This window comes from Macrobrachium nipponense, chromosome 2 (genome assembly GCF_015104395.2).
Source record: "Macrobrachium nipponense isolate FS-2020 chromosome 2, ASM1510439v2, whole genome shotgun sequence".
Taxonomy (NCBI): Eukaryota; Metazoa; Arthropoda; class Malacostraca; order Decapoda; family Palaemonidae; genus Macrobrachium; species Macrobrachium nipponense.
Genome location: NC_087201.1, coordinates 75,339,424 through 75,352,178, shown reverse-complemented (window position 1 = coordinate 75,352,178; position 12,755 = coordinate 75,339,424). Strand labels below are relative to the sequence as shown.

General features: G+C 41.9%; 1 protein-coding gene and 1 long non-coding RNA gene across 2 annotated transcripts in view; both read left to right on the top strand.

The window, feature by feature from the left end:
• LOC135220669 (glutamate receptor 1-like) overlaps positions 1-12,755 on the top strand; it is a 713,951-nt gene that overhangs the window by 159,127 nt on the left and 542,069 nt on the right. The gene's annotated exons all lie outside the window — the stretch shown is intronic.
• The window catches only part of LOC135220668 (uncharacterized), a 37,087-nt gene continuing 32,671 nt past the window's right edge, over positions 8,340-12,755 (top strand). The window contains exon 1 of the long non-coding RNA XR_010315750.1: positions 8,340-8,500. This is a non-coding gene — a long non-coding RNA (uncharacterized LOC135220668). The remainder of the gene's footprint in view (positions 8,501-12,755) is intronic.

The following is a 12,755-nucleotide window of genomic DNA, read 5'->3' as shown; positions in this document are numbered from 1 at the left end:
CTCTGTATTCTAATAAAATGAGGAGCACAGTCCGAAACAAGGATTATGGCAGGAGATTACAAAGACTAACTTAAACCTAGGAAGTCATATCCTACTTAACTGGGTGTACCCTGACCTCTGATCTTCAGGAATCACCTACCGAACCTGCCTAGTTGGCTGTGAATTATTTAGTGAAATATTCGTATGTATGATAACCTTTACCCAACTTCATCTAAGGCACCACGTTTTACCTGCCTCAGGGGTCAAACTAACCTATCTTAAGGCATCATATATCATAAAATGTTTGCTTGCTTACATATAGTATCTAGGTTTTTGTTTCTTTTCTTTCCAACCCCCATCCTAAACCCTACTCGATGTCAATATGGTTTTTTTTTTTTCACTGAACTACGGTCCTCAATGTTAGATTTTCTGTTTGGACAGAAATAAAGGTCAAAATCTTATGACCACTATATCACTTACTTCTGTAATCTGAATTTTCAAACATACATGCATCCAAATATGTGGTTCTTAACTGTTCAGTCGTTAAAAAAAAAACTGGATTTAAATTTTCAGAAAGGCCTAGGGCCTGTGTCATATTTAAAATCTCTTTTACCTCCTAAGAACGGTAGCCTAAGTGTTTTCAGAGCTAGCATAAAACCAAATACAACGAGAATGCAAACTTTTGTCTTTCTTATGGCCTACCTTTGGGAGGCTGGCCTCATCATTAAAACATTGTAAATATATGGTTAAGTAGTGGCAGGTGAGTAACAGGTGTGGGAACAGTCAACTCACTTGAACTAGTCACTTTCAGCCACCACTTTCATGAACAGATTTTAACCACTCTCACCATAGTTGTTTCTGTTGAAATTTTACAAAGTACTTCTTGTTTGGATGACTAATGACTGGCTGTTTATGATTTTGGTTATTATTATTATAATAACGATGGAGCCTGAGGATTCTCCAGCTTTAAAATTCATTTTAATTGTTTCTGTTGAACTCACTTTTGCTGTGCCTTTTGCAGAGGATATGAGTGAATTTTGTAGTTGCCTGCCCAGTGGAGAGGTACTAGCCAGGTACCACAAGTTGAAAAAACGGCACTGTTGGTGTCTTCAGAGGGCAAAACACTGACTTTCTCACCCGCTCTCCCTGCTTTTCACCAGCCTTCCTTTCGCCCCTTGCATGGTCAAAGCAGGGTTTGCACATAAGTTTCTGGCTGCTGCTTTAGCTGGAACAATGTCAGTTCCCCTCAACCCCTTTGTTCCTGCTTCAAGATCCCCACCCTCTCTGAGTCGAGTCATCCCTAGGAGAAAAATGGACTGCAAGGCACATTATGACCTTCCTAAAGTATTTTAGGAGACATCTCGGCAGATGCTTTTCCAACCAATGACATAAGTACCTATTCTGCTGTTTCTTCTTCGGCTGCCCCAGCAGACCCAGCTCTGATCCCTTTGTGTATGACTGCCCTGTCTGTTCCTGGAGGGTTTAGGAGAGGGTGGAGAGAGTCATAAGAGATTGAAGAAGCACTGCCATGCTTGGCCTTCCATTTCCTCACTTACTTACTATTTCCGTCCATTTTGTTTCATGTATGACACTTACCTGGCAGGTATATATATAGCTATATTCTCTGTTCGCACTGCAGAATTTTCAAAACTCGCGGCAACCGCTAGATCACTGGTAGTTCAGGTGATCGCCACCCCGCTCCCGTGGCGCTGGTGCTCGGAATCATTCCCATTTTTCGTCAGATTTTTTTCTGCCACTGAACCGGCAACATCGTTGTTGGTTCCCTGCTAGAATTCGAACTCGTTAGCTGACTTTCGCTGTACTTGGATGTTTATTGGGTATCGTATTGGAAAGTTGGATTGGCAATCGCAATTGGAAGTTCTTATAATGTCTGATTCTGGTGTAGTATTTCGAGTGTGTATGAAAGAAGGGTGCAAGGTGAGACTGCCGAAAGCCTCGGTAGACCCTCACACAGTATGTAAGAAGTGTAGAGAGGTTTTGTGTACTTGGGATAATAGATGTAATGAGTGTGAAAGTTTAAATGAGAAGGAGTGGAAGACTTTCACAAGAAAATATGTTGAGAGACTAGAAAAGGATAGACGTAAGGAAGAATACGGTGTCTCAGAGTGAGAGGTCAGGATCTTCTAGTAAGGCCTTGAATACTTCTGTTATTTCTCCCCTTCTTCCCAGTAGAAGTTGTTAATCCTTCTCCTCAGGTCTCTCCTGCGCCTGCTGCTGTTTCTGAGGATACTAATTATGTGAAAGTGTTGCCGCCCTTGCGTCAATGGGCGATCAGATTCAGCTTACAGACAAAGTGGGTACGTTTGAAAGTGTCAGTGTAGTGGAGGGGGCGCTGATCGTCTCACTCGTGCTCCTAGACCTAGGCCTCTGCCAAGCTCCCAGACCCAAGGGAGAAGGCATGTCGACAGTCGAAGGGAGGCGAGAGGGGTTCCCTTACGATCAGTTGTCCCTTCAGGCAGTCCTGTTGCGTCCCAGGCTGCCAGCAGTGCGTCATAGAAAAGGAAAAAAAAAGGCGACACTGGGAAAGTGTTTTTTTCTCTACAGATAGGTGCGCGTCAGGCAAGTATGGACGTTATGCGGAAGTTTCACGTCCTCTGAAGAGGACGCATAGACCTACGTCTTCTCAAGATGAGCGTGACCCTCAAGAGCGGTGGAGTAGTCCCGAGATTTTCTCTTCTAGTGATGAGGAAGAGGTGGTTCCGTTTAAAAGGAGGAGATCCTTTAAGTCAAGACAAGACGCAAGACCTCATGTAGACGACGGTTCTCTGGATGGAGCCCTCCTTCTGAATACGGAGCAGTCTCTCCGGTATCTTCTCCTTATAGTAGAGCTCAGGATCGAATTCTCGTTTTGATGATCCTTCTCGTCGTCGTTCTCCGCTTGCTCAGACTTCCCGCCAGGAAACAGAGACTAGGAACTTCCTTGAAGAGATGCAAGGAAGGTTAGCCGATTTAGTTAAATCGTGGGGAACATCGGAACATCCTCCTACGAGGCGTAAGGACGCATCTCTCCCCGTCAAGTCATCTAAAAGGACGCATGATGGTTTGCCTCCTTCTCATCACGCTTCGGAGTCTCGGGTAGTACGCAAGTTACGGGAGCAGGACGCAGGACGCAAGTTACGAGAACAGGAAGCAGGACGCAGGACGCAAGCTTCCGGAACAGGACGCAGGACACAACCTCGGAGCTCAGAAGGACGCAGGACGCAGGCTGCAGGAGCCGGCTTCTTCCCGCGAGGTTGGAGAAGATTTTCTGCAGCAAGACCTTGGTTTACAGGATGTGTCTTCGGCAGAAGAGGAGATAGAAGACTTAGAATCTGAGGAAGAAAAAGATGGTGAAGCACCTTCTTCAGACTATAAGAAATTAACGAATTGCCTTCTTTCACTTTTTGAAGGGGATTTTCAGCCTGCAGCTCCGACATCACCCTTCTCAATTCTCCAAGAATAAAACTCCGAAGAAGTCCTCGTTTTTAAGAAGATGAAGTTTTCGATTACGGCTAAGAAGGCTCTTCAAAGAATTGATACGTGGTTGAAGGAAAAGAGGGAAGCGGGCAAGACTGTGTTCTCTTTCCCTCCAGCCAAATTGGCATCGAAGTCCGGAATTTGGTATGCGACGGGGGAACAAAATCTCGGCCTGGGAGTTCCTGCCTCCTCCCAGGGGGATTTTTTCCAACATTGTTGACAGTTCCCGCAGACATGCTTTGAATTCGGCTAAAGTGTGGTGGTCTCATCAGAGTTAGATCATCTCTTGAAAGGGATTTTCCGGACCTTCGAGGTTTTCAATTTTCTTGATTGGTCCTTGGGGGCTCTGGGACGAACAGTGGAAAATAATGAATCAACGGCTTCTCAACTCCCAAGCAGTATTATGTCCTGCATGGACAAAGCCTTAAGGGATGGGCGGCGAATGAGTTAGCATCTCTTTTCACCGCAGGAGTTTTAAAGAAGAGGTCACTCCTATGCTCTTTTGCTGCTAAGGCGTTTCTAACGCCCAGAAATCCGAATTGGTTTATTCCCCACTTTCGGATCAGTTATTTCCTGCGGATATTATCAAGGATATTTCGCTTTCCCTAACTCAGAAGGCGACGCAGGATCTGTTAACTTCTTCGGTAAGAAAATTTTTACCCAACAAGGTGGTTAAGAAGACGCCTAAAGAATCAAGACAAGCTAGTCAGCCTTTCGAGGCAAGTCCTTTTCTCGTCCTGCCTTCAGAGCAAGAAGAGCTCCGTCCAAGAGGGGTTCGAAACCCAGTAGTAAACAATGAACAACAAGTCCTTCAGACATCAGTAGGTGCCAGACTCCAGAAGTTTTGGGAGATTTCGGCAAGAAAAGGGAGCAGATCCTTGGGTCGTCAAGGTAGCCAAAGAAGGTTACAAGATCCCTTTTCTGAAGAGACCACCTCTTGCGACATCGCCAAGAGAGCTTGGAGCTCACTACAGCGATCCAGGGAAACAAGAAGCACTACAAGAACAAGTTCTTTCTATGCTCAAGAAAGGAGCAATAGAACCTGTTTCTGATCACTTACCTCCGGGATTTTACAACCGGCTGTTTTTAGTAGCGAAATCCTCGGGGGGATGGAGACCAGTACTGGACGTAAGTCAACTCACTTATTTGTGGAGAAGACAAAATTTACGATGGAGACGACCGATTCAGTACTGGCAGCGGTACGTCCAGGGGACTGGATGGTTACCCTGGACCTTCAAGACGCATATTTTCATATCCCAATTCATGCAGGATCCAGGAAGTACCTGAGATTTGTGATCCAGAACAGGGTCTTTCAGTTCAAATAAGCCCTCTGCTTTGGACTGTGCACAGCCCCACAAGTTTTTACAAGAGTGATGGCAGCGTGGCGAAGTGGCTACACATTCTAGGAATAAGAGTGTCTCTATACCTGGACGATTGGCTCATAAGAGCCCAATCAAGAAAGCAATGTCCTGGGGGACTTAGAAATGACGTTAACATTAACGAAAGAGTTAGGGTTGATGGTGAACTTAGAAAAGTCAAATATGACCCCCAGTCAGGAGCTAGTTTATTTGGGGATTCTGATCTCCTCAGTGACTTTTTCGGGCTTTTCCATCTCCCAACAGACAAGAGCAGTGCATCCGGAAAGTTCAAGCCTTTCTAGAGAAAGAACAATGTTCAGCACGAGTGGAAGAGCTTACTGGGGACCCTCTCGTCCCTGGAACGGTTCGTTTCTCTAGGAAGGCTTCACATGAGACCCCTACAAATATTTTTGAACCAAGTCTGGCCAAGAAAATCGCAACCAGATTCCTTCCTGTTTCGAATTCCTCGCAAGATCAAAGAGGAATTGCGGTGGTGGCTACCTCCGGGGAAGTTAGCGAAGGGAGCGTCTCTCCAGCAAAAGAACCCAGACCATGTACGTATTGTTCTCAGACGCGTCGGACGCAGGCTGGGGAGCGACTCTCGGACATCAAGAAGTTTCAGGTCGTTGGAGCAAGGAGGAAGCGGCTTGGCATATAAACAGGAAGGAACTGATGGCGATTTTCTTGGCTTTGAAAGAGTTCAACGCGGTGATTCGCAACAAGGTGGTGCAAGTCAACGCGGACAATACCACAGCTCTGGCGTACATCCGCAAACGAGGGACACATTCAATCTCTCTTTGCAAGTTGGCGGAGGAGATCCTTCTTTGGGCAGAGAAAGGAAAACGTAAACCCTTCTCACCAGATTCATTTCAAGGGGAGAAGAAATCGTGGAGAGCGGACCTGTTGAGCAGGGAAGGTCAACTTCTATCAACAGAATGGACTCTTCATCTAGAAGTATGCCAGAGTCTGTGGAAATTATGGGGTCGCCAGGGTGGTGGACTTGTTTGCGACAGCAATGACAAAGAGATTGACGACTTATTGCTCTCCAGTCCCAGACCGTCAAGCAGTCGCAGTAGACGCCTTTCTTCTAGATTGGACGGGGCTAGACGTCTACGCCTTTCCCCGGTTCAAGATATTAGGAAAGGTTTTGAAGAAATTCAGGGAGAGTCAAGGGACAAGAATGACTCTCATAGCTCCATACTGGCCGGCCCGAGATTGGTTCACAGAGGTACTGGAATGGACAATAGATGTACCAAGGACACTTCCAGCAAGAGTAGTTCTACTCAAACAGCCTCACTTCAACAGGTACACAAGAACACCCCTCGCTCTGGGTCTGACTGCGTCAGACTATCGAAAGACTTGTCAGAGCGAGGGGGTTTTCTAGAGAGGCGGCCAGAGCGGTGGCCGGGAGCTAGAAGAGCCTCTACTATTAAGGTGTACCAGGCGAAGTGAAATCTTTCGCAAGTGGTGCAAGAGTCGGAAGATGTCTTCATCCAGTACCTCTGTGACCCAATTGCCGACTTCCTTTTATATTTAAAGAAGGAAATAAAATTGTCAACTCGACGATTAAAGGGTATCGGAGTATGTTGGCCTCAGTATTTAGACATAGAGGTTTAGATATTACAAATAATCTAGATCTGAGAGACCTCATAAGGTCCTTTGGAACAAGGAAGGAGCTCCAATACAGAGCGCCTTCCTGGAATCTCGATGTGGTCCTGAAATTCTTAGGAACTAGTAAGTTCGAACCGATGGATCAAGCCTCGTTGAGAGATATCTCGAAAAAGACCATCTTTTTGGTGGCCTTGGCCACAGCTAAAAGGGTGAGTGAGCTGCAAGCATTAGCAAAACATATTTGGCTGGAAACATGACAAGGCGGTTTGCCTCATTTCAGGGGGGAGGGGTTCTTGGCCAAGAACGAGAATCCAGCTCATCCATGGCCAAGGTCTTTTGAAATTATGGGTCTTTCAGATTTAGTAGGACAGGAACAAGTGGAGAGTTATTTGTCCAGTAAGGGCATTGCGCTATTATATGGAGAAAACCAGTAAGATTAGAGGAACTTCAGAATCACTGTGGTGCTCTGTGAAGAATCCTAGCAGAGCAATGACCAAAAATGCTATTGCCTTTTTCCTTAGGGAACTAATTAAAGAATCTCATATGTTATGCCAAGAAGAAAATTTCGGCATCCTTAAGGTTAAGGCGCACGAAGTGAGAGCAGTAGCTACTTCCTTGCTTTTAAAAAGAAGAATATGGCCCTCAAAGATATCATTGAAACGACGTTTTGGAGGACTAATTCAGTGTTTGCAAGTCATTACCTTAGAAACGTCAAAACAACGTTTGACAATTGTCAAACGTTGGGTCCATATGTATCCTCAGGAGCAGTATTGGGCAAAGGAATTTCCACCCATAACTTACTAACATGCTAGGTATTTTAATGAAGTGGTGTTGTTTTTATGGTTGTCTGAGAGGGTTATTTCCTCTTCAGTCTGTGAAGTGTAGTGTGTTAGGTTAGTTTTGTGTGTGGTTCAGGTGGTCTAACTTATCCTAGCATGAATGCCCGTGGTAAGAGAGGGCTAGGGTTTCCTGTCAACAAAATTGGTCCCCGTCCAGTTGTCAGAACCCTTGTATTTAGCTTCATCAACTAATAGGTCACGTCCTAGTTGGAAGCTACTAAGGTTTAGCAGCTAAGAGGCAGGAATGCTGAAGTCAGCTACCTTAGCAGTAAGGAATCTAAGAGTATTTTGAATTTTAAAACTCTTACAATGTTGCTGTCTTTGACCCACCTCCAAATGTGTCAATCAGCTATATATTGTGGAGTATTAGGCTCCTAATTTATGCAGTCCATTTAGCTCCAAAGGCATTAATGAGTCCTTCCTAAATAGCTCTTGGCCACTCAGACCATCCTAGTTCTGTGTGATAAAAATAAATGGAATTTTTAAAACTGAAATGTCTGTTAGGAAACCTCATCACTTTACAACATTTTTCAAAGCATTCTCCCCCCCACCCCTCTTTCTCCTTGGTAATGTAGTACAGATAACATTGGGATGATTTAACTGTCACCAAGAGGGAGCTTTGGAGCCCAGATGAGTAGATGGTACAGTAGGAACTTTTTTTTCTGCTGTGGAACATATTTACAAAGTGAATGGAGAACAAATTTAAGGCTACATATATTAAATGTGTTTGTATAAAAAAAATTGTTTTAAAAAAATTGTCAGGTTGTTGTTTAAAAATACCTGGTATATAAGGATGGTGTATAAAGAATAAGAATCCGACATTGTAAGAGACGTAGCATGCAGTCTCCAAATTGACTTCTCATGAGGTTAGGATATTTTTCCCAAATTTATTTCCAAGTTATCACTCCTCATGGTATTTTTTAAATGAGCTAAGTTGGTGTGGCATACATTTTTTAGAAAGCTTGCACTAAATTAAAGAATCTATTTATTTTATAACACTTTTACTGTTATTTAATTAAACTATTTCGATTGCAGCCCTATTGGTGCTGAATACAGCTTTTGCTATTGTGACTTGGATGGTGGCTGCATTCTGTTATGGAAAGCTGTAAGAACTATAATGCTGTCTTGATAACTGAGGAACAATTGCTTATTTAAGGATGACGAAATGTGCAGTTCCTCACTGCCCAAATAGAAAAATGAAATGGATACAAAGGAAAGGGGCACTACCTTTCACAGGTAGTATATATCTTTATTTTTTTTCTAAATGTCTTAATTGGTTGTTTCTCTGTTTAGTAATGAAGAATGTGTGCACATAATACACAAGCCTCTTTTTCTGGCTCGTTTAAATACATGTGGAAAGTTTCTACAAAAGCAAAAGAATTCCTGTATTATTGTTAGGGTCCCATGCATTTTCCCTTGCAATACAAGACTGGAAACGTTGTATAAGAACCTTAAAAATGTTGGAAAGGCCAAAGGAATGACCTACCCTCAGTACTCGCACCCTCTGCTGGCAGATGATAATCTATACATGCATCCTTTGCTTGAAGAAACTGTCATAGACATATGTATAATCTTTAATAGTACTGCTGAAAGTAGCCAAGAAACTTATAAAAAACATTGTGTAACCAAACAACAGATGGGTAATGATAGCCAGCTGACAGTTTACAACTGACAAATATGATATTATTGTATTGCGATTTTTATGAAAAATCCAGAACAGATAATTCAGTGAGAGTAAGAGTCTCATTCATATTTTAATATCTGCTAGGAAGGATATGTATCTAGATTTAGCTGTCCTCTTAGCATTAACTGTATCCAGATTGCAATACTAATTGCTTTGGACATCTGCCTTGATATCATTTCATACAGGGTGACTTGGAATGAAATACAGTATCTGTCAGGCAAGACACAGATTCAGTTTACATCTTAGCAAATACAAATACTACTACTACCCACAATCCAATACCTGTGAGATGAAGGCCAGATTTGCTGTATAGCCTATATTTAAAATTCAGGTCCCAAATTCTCCCAGGTTTCGAAAATTTTTTTCTTGTCAGACAGAAGGTAGCATCACTAAGACTAAGCCATGTGGATTGCCGGGTGTCTCAATCACCTACCTCAGTTTTTGTGAACCTGCAGTGCTTTTAACAGTTTTGTTCACAGTTACCTTGGTGTTAACTTTTCAATATGATTACAATTCCAGCACTCATTGGAGTAAAGCCCAGATTCCCTGTATATTACCTGTTTCTTGTGTATTGTAGCATAAAAAAAACTGATGCATTTTGGAACTGACAATGGAATTCTAGCCATTGCTCTACCAAGTCCACATACCGAATCCCAAAACCATCCATTTCCCCAACTTTTTAAAATTCAGACAATGTATTTTACAAAGGCTGTGGTGATAACAGCAAGGTTGTTGCTGCACTACAAGCCCAGCAAAGGAAAGTATACACAGATTTTAGAAATAGGGAGAATTGTACACGCACTACTGACACTGGATAAATACTGTCATCTCAATAGAGATATGGATGGTACAAGAAAAATATCCTAAAAAATAATAGAGCACACAATTAATTTTCACCACCAAAGACAACAGAGAGTTGCTTGTTGTACAGGCCTTATATAAATGATTGAACTACAAATATTAACATTCCACAGACACTAACCAAAATGATACCTGGGTAACGGAAGGTTGGGTGTGGTGTGTTTGGGAAAGCTGCTCAACTGCTGGACTTTTTGTGTGTGGTGGGAAGCTGCTACTGCTTTAAAGATACATACCAAACTGATTGGGTTGAAATAAAAAAAATGCATTTTATTACTAATTCATTAACAATTCATATAACTTTATTTGAAAATATCTGAGTGTATTCTAAAGGGTTCCATTCCACATTAGGCCAAAGGTTTAGCTGTAAAACTGGGACGATCTGACTCTTTTAAAGTTCTAGGCTGGTTCTTGCCCCCCTCCCCCTCCCCTTCACCTTCATTAATATGAATATTGCAATAAACTCCCTGAACACCTGAATTAGCCCAGGTTACTAACCAGCCCGAACTACATCACCACAAATTATCCCACAAAGTGGGTATTTAACTGTCAGCGCCATCAACACGGCAGTTAAGAGTCCACTGAGTTACCTGTGTCCCTGTTGGCAATGTGCTGCAAATACCGGCTGCCAGAGGCCATGCCTCCTCAATTGCTATTAGTTTCTTTCATGCGCGAGATGCACCCCACCCCACATCGGTGAACCTTTTGGTCTTAGCCTGCCCCCACTGAACATTTTTGGTCTATGTATACTGGATTACGACCTTGGCCTTTTTATTTCAACTACGCTTCTGGTTTTTCTTCGGTTTGATCTGAATTTGGAACTTCTGGTGTTGACCTGGTTTGATATTGGGCACGAGATGGATAAGCTTCATAAAGAAACGTCATCAACCAACGCCTCTATGTCTGCTTTGTATACTGACGACGTGTCCGAGCAATCTGCTGCAATCAGTCTTGCACATCATGCAAGCGGAGGATAAGTACTTTCAAACATGACAGATATTCTTTATGCATTACGTGTAGGAAGGTTCAGTGTAGCATCAGGCAGAGGTGTGAAGAGTGTAAGGATTGGTCTTAAGAGCAAATGGAGGATTACTTAAAACACAGGAAATCCTTAGCTTCCAAGAGTAATTACTGAGTAGGTCAGTAGTAGATTCGCAGTCAGTATATAAAGAAGCTCTTGAATTAAAAGTTGTTTAGGAAGTTAGAAGATAGGTTGTCATCTAGCATGTCTAGTTTATTTTCTAATTTAATGACCAAGTTAGCAGAAAGTGAGGAGAATAGTAGTATGGAGCACTGGCAATTCTGCACAGGACAACTTCCAGTGCTGACAGTACCACACCGACAATTCAGCGTATGCCAATTCAGCTTAGGAGACAATTCAGTGCATGACAATTCAGCTTAGACACAATTCTGCGCATGACGATGCAGGGCAAGGACTATTCAGCACAAAGACAATTAGCGAAATAAAATAAAAACATGGAAAACGAAGAAAACAGTGATCAAATTAATTTATATTTGTAACATATTGAATTTAAAAAGTAGACAAAAATATTTATATAAATGACATATGCACTATAAAATATTCCTGTAAAAAATTATTCATGCTAATTTATATCTGCAATTTATGAGGTAGCTTATATTTTGTAAGTATATTCCAATTTGTTTGCTCGATTCCCATATTTACTAACGCGTTTTTATTGCCTTAGCTGCTCTCTAATAATTCACTCTTTTTCTGGAATTGTCATGTCCAGCTCTGATTTTCAGTATCCTTTTCTCTGCGTTGCCTTGCTCCAATTTAAAAAACTCCACAAACTTATAAAAGGTTGGGTGGTTATAACCCAATGTTAACTGAAGACTTCGGTGCCACCCTTCTAATGAGTTATTGGTCGTTAGCTCTTCCAATTCAGGAGGCATAACATCTTGCAAAGATTCAAATACCTCGCAAATATCATCAGCTGGCACAAAAGCTAAGCCTACCAACATCTTACAATGTTTTCGAATGTGCTCCTCGCTTATAAATATAAACTGTGTAAGATTGAAAGCCTGTATTTTCCGCCATATGCACTGAGCCAGATGAGAAAAGCCACCACTTATTTGTGTGCCTTCAAACACATTTGAAGATGTATTTTGAAACACCTTTTCAGAATCACAAAGCATAGTATCGGGTGTCATATCTGGGGCTAAATTCAAAATTGTCCTTAATGCCCTTTCATATGAATCCTGTGTTGTTTTTTTTGTTTTTTTTTTTTTTTTTTTGCAAAAGTATATAATCACTGGAACAACATATCCTTCACAGAAACAAATGAATAACATTAAGTTGGTGGAAAAGGTGTAGGGCTACTTTAATGTTCCATCTGCAAGGAAGTTTTTGTGTTCTTTAATAAGTTCAATATGCTTTGCAGTCAAAAAAAATTAATATTCTGTTGGTATCTTCAGTACCAGAATCATACAATAAAAAAGGTTCCCACTGTGTGTGACACACAAATAGTCAGGTAATACATATCACTGCTGCTATTAGGTGCAGTAATTGGGTCACCATCTCTTTTTCTTTCGACATTGAACACTGTTGCAATGAAGTATACTTAGATAGTAAAAACCGTGGTTCATCTGGTAAAAAAACTTGTGTTTCTTGGATTATTCGTCTTGGAACTTCATTAGAACTAGCCTGTTCATAAAGATTTGAAACCATTTTCTTCATTGCTGATTCTGCTGGCTGCGGCACATGGTATGCGTCATAACTTATTCCCATGAACTTCCATTAATATGAGTTTCGACCTCTGCATGTCTCTGTACAAGGCCAAGACTCCTTTTCATTACGAAGTTTTCTATCTAAACTATAGCAAAATCCATTTAATAGAATGTGATCATGACCTTTCTCTAATAAAATCTGCTCCATGGGGCTTTTTTTTTGTTTTGTTTTGTTTTAGCTCAGCGAATGTTTGTAAAAAA